Raw genomic sequence first — 10,581 nt, forward strand, 5'->3', positions numbered from 1 at the left:
TAAGGCTTAATAAAATTAAATTTGCACCAAATTTAAGTGTATTGTTATTAATTTTTTCTTTTCCTTTTTAAAAATTTTTTCTTTTAATTTGAGAAGCAGCCACAGAGACAGGGAACTCCCGTGGTCACTCCCCAGGTGCCCACCTTGGCTGTGCTGGACTGAGCTGAAGGCAGGTCTCATGGGTACACGAGAACTCAGTGACTCGAGTCTCACCACTGCTTCCCAGGGTCTGCATTAGCCGGAAGCTGGATCAGGAGCCAGAGCCAGGCTTGAACCAGGCCCAGTGTGGGACACAGGCGTCTTAATGGCATCTTAACCCCTGGGCTAAAAGGCTGCCCCAACCCTTAATTCTTGATTGGCAGCATCTCAGCTTTGAGTATAATAGAGAACTCCTGGATGCCTGTTTCAAAAAGCACCTCCTTGATGATTTATGGGCAGTTAGAACTTAGGAGACACATTTCATATTAACAGGTCTGTGGAAATAGTGGTTGTTCTCGTAAAGATCACAGAAATGAAAGACGGGCAAGAGTTTTGTTGTCAAATAGGAAGAACGCTACTTTTTCCCCTATTTTAAAAATTGGTTTGGAAGTAAGAAGTTGTTCGTAAACATTCATGCTACCACGAACATAAACTTCATCAACTGATTTCTATGACATTTAAAATCTAACTATATAGATTTTCCGTTGTATGTGAGTTGCCTGATAAGAAAAGGTTTGGTAGATCTAGAAAATGCATTGGCTGTAATTTTAAAATTTTTATTTATTTTTATTTTTTAGACAGGCAGAGTGGACAGTGAGAGAGACAGAAAGGTCTTCCTTTTGCTGTTGGTTCACCCTCCAATGGCTGCCGCGGCTGGCGCACTGAGGCCGGCGCACCTTGCTGATCCGAAGCCAGGAGCCAGGTGCTTCTCCTGGTCTCCCATGGGGTGCAGGGCCCAAGCACTTGGGCCATCCTCCACTGCACTCCCGGGCCACAGCAGAGAGCTGGTCTGGAAAATGGGCAACCGGGACAGAATCCGGCACCCCAACCGGGACTAGAACCCAGTATGCCGGCGCCGCAAGGCGGAGAATTAGCCTAGTGAGCCACGGCGCTGGCCCCCCGTAATTTTAAAATTCTACGTCTGAGTCGAAATACCCAGTTGTACAGGTTTCCCCCTTCTGAATTGTGAACTTGCCTTGACAGGCGATGTCAGCAGCTTTCACGACCCTGGTTCCAGAGTTGGCTCCACACCCACCACCAATATTTAAGGACATGTTACCCAATTTCTAAGAATACAGTTCGTTTTTAAGGGGCTGAGCAAGTTGTTTAGTCCCTCCTTGAGATGCTGTCTTTCACCAAGATTTGTTATTTTGTCTTTATCATCTCTGTACTGTTGGGTAGAATGCCGTGGTTGTCGTGTTACCTTGTGTGTTTATTATAAAGACTCTAAGTAAGATTTTCTGCCATAAAATTACAGCTTTATATAATTATATCAACTTAATTGATTTTCTTACTGTATCAAGGTTGGATTTTTAAAGTATCTCAGTTTTTTGCCTTAAAATAATTGAAATTTATTTAATATATATTTAAATATATTTTAGCATTATTTAAGATAGAGATGTATTTTAATGTTTATATGTCTACAAACTATAGAATATAAATATATAAATGATATTTTAATATGTTTAACATATTTAAGATACAGGCTTTCCACATGAAAGGTTTTATGAGCAGCAGTTCTAGTACAATTAGATGCTTGTTAACCACAAAATGTTTTAAAGTGTGAGCATTATGACTGTCCCAAACAAATGGAAGGATAATCCAGTCATAATAGAAAAGGTATTTATAACGCTTCCCAGTGCTGAGTCCTTTGTGAGATGAGTTCTATTTGATTTAAGACAAATTTGAACAACTTTACTGTTTTTTCTTTTCCCGAAGTCCAAATATAATTTGTTAATGGCCGGTTTTTCCCCTTGTTTATGTGATAATCAGTACTAAGTGATCTTTTTATTTATTTATTTTTTTGACAGGCAGAGTGGACAGTGAGAGAGACAGAGACAGAGAGAAAGGTCTTCCTTCCGTTGGTTCACCCTCCAATGGCCGCTGTGGCCGGCGCACCGTGCTGATCCAAAGCCAGGAGCCAGGTGCTTCTCCTGGTCTCCCATGCGGGTGCAGGGCCCAAGCACTTGGGCCATCCTCCACTGCACTCCTGGAAGAGGAGCAACCGGGACAGAATCCAGCGGCCCAACCGGGACTAGAACCCGGGGTGCCGGCACCGCAGGCGGAGGATTAGCCTAGTGAGCCGTGGCGCCAGCCACTGATTGCTCTTAGGCTTGGTATTTATTTTTAAAATCTTCATCTTATAGTTGTCTTTGTAGATTATAAAGTTGTAAAAGACACTTGGGGTAATATGCAGTTGTTCCAAAATTTTAGGCACCAGGATTCTTTTTGTTGGCAAAATGCAGTTTTTTAGTATATTCTCTAATATATTTATTTATTTAATATATCCTTCAGAGAGTCTCAACTGGGGAAATTTAATAAATGCAAACAAACCAGAAATGTCAGCACAGCTTAAGATACGAAAATGGGGGACCAGCATTGTGAAGTAGCCGGTAAAACCACCACCTGTGAGCCCGGCATCCCCTATGGGTGCCGGATCGAGTCCTGGCTGCCACGCTTTCAATCCAGCTCCCTGCTAGTGCACCTGGCAGTGGAGCCGAAGATGGTCCAAGTGTTTGGGCCCCTGCCACCCACGGGGGAGGCCTGGGCGAAGCTGCTGACTCCTGGCTCAGCCCTGGTTGGTGCAGCCATCCGGGGAGTGAGGCAGTGGAGGAGGCTCCCTCTCTCTCTGTAACTCTGATTTTCAAGTAAGTAAATCTTTAAAACAAGGGGGAGAAATACAGAAAGTGAAGAAAGGATGACCAAGAAAGAAACAGAAGTGGAGAAGACCCAAGGGAAGCTGCGCAGCCTGGGAAAGACCTGCTCCGCCATGTTCCAGCCAGGTACGTGAAGACGGGCTGTTTGCAGAGCTGAGCAGCGTGGGTGTTCCCAGTGTGGGCTCTGGATGGAGCATGGAAGGTCCTGAGTCACTCGTCCTCCGGCAGGTCGGGCTGGGTTGGTTGGCTGGCAGCTGCTCACTGGGGCACGGCCTCGGGGGTGGTCCCTGCCTGATTCGGGGAAGGCTGGGATTCCTGTGCAGCCGGGGGTCACGAGGGCTGTCAGCTCCTTGTGCCACCGTTCACCCATGCAGGCCCGGGAGACAGCTGGGCAGCACGCCTACAACCCTCACTTTGATTCTCTGATACAAGCAATCTGTTTTTACTCCTCCAGCCAATAACTCCTGCAGCAGCAGGCTCTCTCCCACAGGTTGGTGAGGATACACCCTCCACCGGGAAGAATCATCTCCCAGACAGGCACAGTTACTGCTTAGCTATCTTCTAGTTTCCCATCGTAAATTTTTTTAAAGATTTTATTTATTGGAGAGCTAGAGCTACAGAGAGAGAGGAACAGAAAGAAAGATCTTCTATCTGCTGGTTCACTCCCCAAATGGCCACAACACCTGGAGCTGGGCCGATCAGGAGCCAGGAGCTTCTTCTGGGTCGCCTGTGCGGGTTCAGGGACCCAAGAACTTGGGCTTTCCCAGGCCATAGCAGAGAGCTGCATCCAAAGAGGAGCAGCTGGGGCTAGAACTGGCACCCGTATGGGATGCTGGCACCGCCACTGGCAGAGGATTTACCTGCTGCGCCACACTGTAGGCCCCATTGTAAATCTTTCAAGAGAAGTAAAATATGTGTTGTAGCTAAAGCTTTGTGAATTCAAGAATTAGGTGAAAGATGAGTTTCAATAGGTGACACAGTTTGTTGGAATGTTTGGGGAAGATGGGTTATCCGCCTGCACACTTGCAGGGTAATCTTTCTCCAAAAAATCAGCAGGTCCACGTTCTTTGCAGGTGCTAGTATTAGGACAACTTCTGTTCATCTCCATGTGACTTAGGAATTTGTAGAAGCTCCAAGTTAAACGTATACAGCTTATAAAGGAGTTAAGGCTTTCTGATTTTTCTTCAGTATGTCATAGTGTTTAATTTTCTTCCTGCATTACTTTGAACAAGTCAATATATTAGTAATGAAAACCATTTCTTGTTTTACAAATAAAATATACAAATGAGTAAGAGTTGGAGAATATTTTGGTTTTCTCTGAATACTGCAAAAATTTTTTGAAAGTTGAAGTTTTTAAGGTTTATGAAAAAATTGTGTAATATAGCAAGTTCCCATATATACTTTGTCCAGCTTCCTCTAGTGTTAACACGTTATGTGAACATGGTACGTTTATCAGAACTAAGCTGTGAGCATTGATATAGCAGTATTGACTAAGCTATGGTCTAAGACACTACATTCCATTTGGTCACTGCTCCTTTTTTTTTTTTCTTTAAGATTTGTTTATTTGAAAGGCAGAGTTAGAGAGCAAGACAGAGATTTTTATCCACTGGTTCACTCCCCAAATGGTCAAAACAGCAGGATCTAGGCCAATCCAAAGCCAGGAGCTAGGAGCTTCTTCCAGGTCTCTCACACAGGTGCAGGGGCCCAAGGACTTGGGCCATCTTCTGCTGCTTTCCCAGGTACAATAGCAGGGGGCTAGATTGGAAGTTGAACAGCCGAGAAGGCGCCCATATGGGATGCTGGCTTCACAAACCATGCCTTAACCTACTGTGCCACAACCCCAGCCCCACTGCGCCTTAGTCTTAACACTTTCTGCTCTGCTTGTTTTTCCTGACCTTGATGTTTGGAGAGTACTGGTTAGATCCGTTGTAGAACATCCTCAGTGTGAGTTTATCTGATGTTTTCTCATGAGTCTGCTGGGGTTGTCCGTCTTTGGAGAACAGCACAGATAGGAACTGTTCTCATTACCTGGTGTGTGCGTGGTGTCGGTGAGATTGACCACTGCTGCCACTTGGTTGAGAGGGTGTCTCCCAGGTTGCACCACTGTTACTGATTCCGTTTTCTGTGTTGTGGAAGCAAGTCACTCACCCTGACCAGTACTCCAGGAGAGAAACTGAACTCTCTTTTCTAGTGGGGGGTATTTTCATGTTTCACTTGGAATTCTAGAATCAGAGTGACTCCTCCCTCATTTACTCAGTCACTCAGTATAGACTCACGGAGTTGTGTAAGTTGTCCCAGCCGCGGCCATGGGGAGCTGGGTCCTTGGGACCCACGCCCATTTCTGTCTCTTAGGCTTCCTCACTGCCTGGCCTCACGGCACAGCTTCTGTCCTCAGCCGCAGACGGCCTCCTTCTCCAAGCCCTGCGCCTGTTGTTGGACAGTTACTAGAATCCAGGATCGAGTGCCGGATGTGCTTGTCGCTGTTGGGGCGTCACTGCTTCCAGCCGTCCGTGGACGGAGCTGAGACGCACAGATGTGAACAAACACACTTGGAGCGACTTCTGGGTCTGTGTGTCGACAAGGAAGCCGAGCAGGTTCAGTCGGCCTGCACTCCTCGACCACAGGCCAGGTTCGATTCCAGCTTTCCCTTTCTGCTCTTTGTGACTTCTTTCTCTGCCAGTGAGGATCCAAACTCCCGCTGTCTACACTGCATTCTTCCAGCCGGGGCACACACACACAGTGTCAGAGCCGCTAATCCAGTACACTTCAGAGAGAATGTATCTGCTAGAGGCTTATGTCCTTATTTTATTTTTGGTCTTTAACCTTACACAATCTTGTCAAAACAGACATTGAAAGCTACTTCAGGGGGCTGGAAAGCTGCCTGCAGTGCCGGCATCCATTTAAGTCCCGGCGCTCCACTTCCGATCCAGCTCTCTGCTGTGGCCGGATGAAGATGGCCACAGAAGACAGCTCAAGTCCTTGGGCCCCTGCACCCAGGTGGGAGACCCAGAAGAAGCTCCTGGCTCCTGCTTCAGATCAGTGCAGCTCCGGCCATTGCGGCCATTTGGGGAGTGAAGCAATGGATGGAAGACCTCTCTCTCTCTCTGCCTCTCTTTCTCTCTGTATAACTCTGACTTTCAAATAAATATATAAATCTTTAAAAAAAAATTCTGGGACTGGCATTGTGGCACAGCAGGTTTAGCCACCGCCTACAATGTTGGCATCCCATATGAGCACTGGTTCAAGGCCTGGCTCCTGATCCAGCTCCCTGCAAATGCTCTGGGAAAGCAGCGGAAGATGGCCCACCCTGCACCTGTGGGCAGGACCCAGATGATGCTCTTGCTCCTGGCTTTGGCCTGGCCCAGCCTGGGCCATTGCAGCCGTTTGGGGAGAGAAGCGGCAGATGGGCGATGTCTGTCTCTCCCTCTCCCTCTGTAACTCTAACCCTGGTAGCACTCAGTGTTGTGTGTGTTGGCTTCTCAGGCCTACTGCTGTCTGGAATTTGACAGGAGAGAATACTGCTAAGCCAGCGTGGCAGCACTTAAACTTTTCTGCTTCCAAGATCAGGGAAGGATCGGGGAGAGAGTCTGCGAGGGACGAGACCTGAGTTTGGGGGAATTTATCGCATCAAGCCCCACGATGTGGGAGTCGGGGTGTCAGGAGCAGCAGCACAGCCCCGCCGGTGAAGGGTGTGCGGGGTTTGTGGGGGCAGACGAGGCTCATCCCCAACTCTGTTCTGAAGGGTAGAGACTTGTGATGCTGAGAACGGAGGTAGGTCTTGAGCTGAAATTGCTAATGCCTGCACATTGCTGTTGTGTGCGTTTGATAAACCACAGTTGACACTTGGGGCTCTACAGCTATGGCATCTTTTTAGAATGAAGCTTAGAAAAGTGCACAGGGAATATTCTTCATTTTTTTGGACATGATTATTGTGCTCAAAATGTACCTTTTATGTTTTATTTTGAAACTTGCACTTAGATGAGATTGCAGGAGCTATCCCTTGTGTGTGAGGGTGTGCAAGTGATGTTTTTGGGTTGTGTGTTCAGAATCCACACTCATGAGGTTGGGAACGGGGTCTACTCTTGGTCATCAGGAATTTCAGAGACTCTAAGATGTGAAATGGGCAGGTGAAGAATGAGGATGAGTAGCTAATCAAAAATGAACCCCACAGTTTTAATCTTTTGTTCATCTTTTAAGTCATTTGAGAGTATTTTTAAAAAACTAAAAACATCTTGAAACTGGTCTAGAGAAAGTTATTCCTTAAGTACCCCCCTGAAAAGGGGGATCCGAACACCCCCACCCCCACCCCCATGCTGTAATCTGTGTTCAGAGTCTGCAGGGGCAGCAGGTGCAGTGGATTGGCAGCCCTCAGCCCAGGGGGCTGGCCCTGCTGCGCGCTCCGAGGGGCTCCGCGAAGGCAGGAGGAGAGCGCGGCCACGCCAGGAGGACCAGAGTGGAGTGGTAGGTGTGCGCTTGGTTGACTGTTTTGGTTGTAATCTGAATTCGCCTTTGAACAACTGCGTTTTAACCTGTTTGAGGTTCAGGTGTTTCCGACCTGTGTGGGCCGAGTTCCGCGGCCTCGTGTGAGTTACCGGGCTTCCCGCGTCAGAGGAGGCTGTCACTCCTTTTCCCTCTGTGTCTGGGGTTTTTATGCTCCACCCTTCAGCAAAGTGTCTCAGTGGCTACGTCTGCCTTTGTAACACGTGTCCTGGGTTGAACTGTGTCCCCGAAAGACGGGGGCACGCAGGACTTCAGAACAGGACTTTGTTTGGTGTCAGGGTAGTGAAGGGAAGGCTGGACCCCCAGCCGGATGGTGAGGGCCCTAATGAGAAACAAAAGGGGGAGGGTGTTTGTTGGCTGTTAAGACCCCGCGTGGGGTGCTCCCACCCCACGTTGGAGTGCCTGGGTTTGAGTCCTGGCTTGGCTTCCGATTCTAGCTTTCTGTTAACACACCCTGGGAAACAGGTGATGTGATAGCTCAAGTGCTGGGCTCCTGACACCCATGCTGGAGACCCAGATGGAGTCCCGGACTCCGGGCTTTGCAGTCCAGGCTGTTGCAGCCATTTGGAGAGTGAACAGTGGATGGAAGGTCCTCTCTCTCTCTCTCTCTCTCTCTCTCTCTCTCTCTCTCACTGCTAGTTTGCCTTTCAAACATATACACTGTTTTTGTTTTTTTTGAAGAAGCCTTCTCAGAGTGCACATGCCTAAGGAGCCGGCTTGCTGTTGGCCGTGTCCCGTGCTGTGGCTCCGCGGGAGGCTGGGGTGTGTGTCGCTGTGCTCAGCAGTCGGTGGGGTGTCCAGGGCTCTGGGAGGACCCTGCAGAGCAGCCAGCACTGTCCCCGCCTTCTGCACTCTGTTTTCTCGGTTCTGTTCCCAGCCTGGGCGTCCTACCTCAAGAGGGTAGAGTTAACCTGAGTTCCGCGCTCCACACGAGGGCTGAACGTTCCAGTTCCTCACTGAGCATTTAGCGTCTCAGCTCCACCTGGGCAACGGGCAGACATGAACGATCCTTGCTCTCCGAGCACCAGCAGGCCGAGCACTTCCGCTTGAGGAATGGCCGCTCCAGGCTTACTGTGTGGAATTTGGTTCAGCTGCTCCTGCAGGTGCTGGGCCCTGAGGCCCTAGCCATTAGGCCCTCCTGCCCCAGGTGCTGCTGTTAGCGCATGTCCTGTGGCTGGGACTCTGAATGTCCCTCCTCCCTTCTGAAACTTGAGTGTTGTCCTTTCTTTCAAGCTCAGCACAATAGGATTTTGGGTGCTTGTAGTTGGTGCACATTTTCCCGTGTTGGGTGTGAGGGAGTCGTCTGCCCTAAGCTAGTCCACCCCTCTCATTTCAGAGTTATTAAGGGATCGGCTGTTTGTGAATTAGAGTTGATTCAAGGTCATTCTTTTATTGATATTCTCCCTAGAATTCAGTTACCCTCTGTTCATGGGTGAGAAAAGTGTAAAATTACCTACATGTCTGCTTGTGCTGAGAGTCATAGGTGACTTCAGCTCTGACCGTGAGCTTTGCTGCTTGGGGCAGCCTGGGAGGTGGCAGAGATGGGCACTGAGGACCCTGGGGCCCCTGAGCCTGTCTGCAGTGTGCGGTCAGGGACCAAAGGCCTAGTGCCCGCAGCCCTCCTGCAGTGGCCCCAGAGTGCGTGGCAGGCACCCCACACTTGAGCCATCACCACTGCCTCCCAGGGTCCACCTTCGCGGGAAGCTGGAGTCAGAAGCCAGAGGCTCTGACCTGGACTGCGAGTGTCTTAGCTTCTAGGCCAAAACCCTCCCCATGACTTTTATTCTTATGTATTCTTAAACGTTTATGAACTATAGATAAAAGACAAAATGGGTATTCAGTGTATCATAAACACTCCATTTAATATACCGATCCCTACGACATTCCATTTAGTATTGTCCATCAATATAGACAGAGACACGTGTGCATACGTGCGCACACACATGACATGTGCATTTCCACATACAGCAAGAGCGCTGCCTCCCCAGATGCCCACGTGCTCCTGGTACAGTGAGTGACCAGACCGTTTTGAGTGGCGGGAAATGCAGGCCACCTCAGTGTCAGGGGTCTGAGCAGCGGATGCAACAGCAGGAGCACACTTCAGCTCATGGGGCCTTGCAGCCGGAAGTCATCTGTTGGCCTGGTCGTCGCCGGGTCACCCGCAGGAGTGACAGGTGCCGGCACAGTGAAGACGTGACTCGCCCTGGTTATCACACAGCCGGGGACAGTTCATCAGGATCACCCCCAGCGACCTGGGGCTTTTCCACATCATTGAAACGTGCAGTGGCCGTGTGCAAGGGTCAGGTGTTCATTCTGGGTGTGTTCCGGCTTGCTGGGACAGCTACCGAGCCTGCCTTCCTAGTCCTGGACGGTTCCGTGTCGTGTCGATTCAGAATAGAGGGAGCTAATGAATCAGAGATCAGAGGAAACACAACGGATCACCTGGAGCCCTGTGACCTGGAGCTGGCTCGTTAACCTTTCAGCGTGGTTAGCAGTCCCACGGCTAATGAGGATTAGTATTTTTCTCGAACAGTTTCTATGAGGAGTAAAAGCATTTAAAAGGCTAATAGAGCACCTGGCACAGAATTATTTCTTAATAAATGTGACTGCTATTATTTGATGCCAAAGGGGACCATTAAAATATTATAGATACTAAGTTGATTTGGTTTTTAACCTTTAAATTAACTTTGCATTTACAATTAGCTTATTTTATACTTGATCACAAATTTAAATTGAAAATTATTTTATATTATTTGAAAGGCAGGGAGAGAGAGACAGAGAGAGATCTTCCGTGTGCTGGCTCACTCCCCAAATGCCCGCAAAGGACTGGACAGGCCAGGGGAGAGTTAGGAGCCCAGGCTTCAGTCCAGATCTCCCATGCGGGTGGCGGGCACCCGTGTGGCTTAGCCATTGCCTGCTGCCTCCCCGCGTGCACATTAGCCTGAAGCCGGGTTGGAAACGGAGCCAGAACTCGAACCAGGAACTCCAGTATGGAATGTGGGCGTCCGAGGCAGAGCACTAAGCACGGTGCCTCGTGCCTGCCTCCCCCCCTCCCCCGATGTAGCGTTTTCATTTTCTAGGATTTAGGATATAACACTGGGGAGTGCAGCTGGTATGCGAGACGGGTAAGTTTGCGGGATCTTGCACGCTGAGCCTGGGAGACAGGAGGAGGAAAGAGCCTGCAATCAGAAAGCGCCATTCCTCGTTGTGAGTCATGATAAGCCAG

Source organism: Lepus europaeus, chromosome 4, assembly GCF_033115175.1.
Source record: "Lepus europaeus isolate LE1 chromosome 4, mLepTim1.pri, whole genome shotgun sequence".
Lineage (NCBI taxonomy): Eukaryota > Metazoa > Chordata > Mammalia > Lagomorpha > Leporidae > Lepus > Lepus europaeus.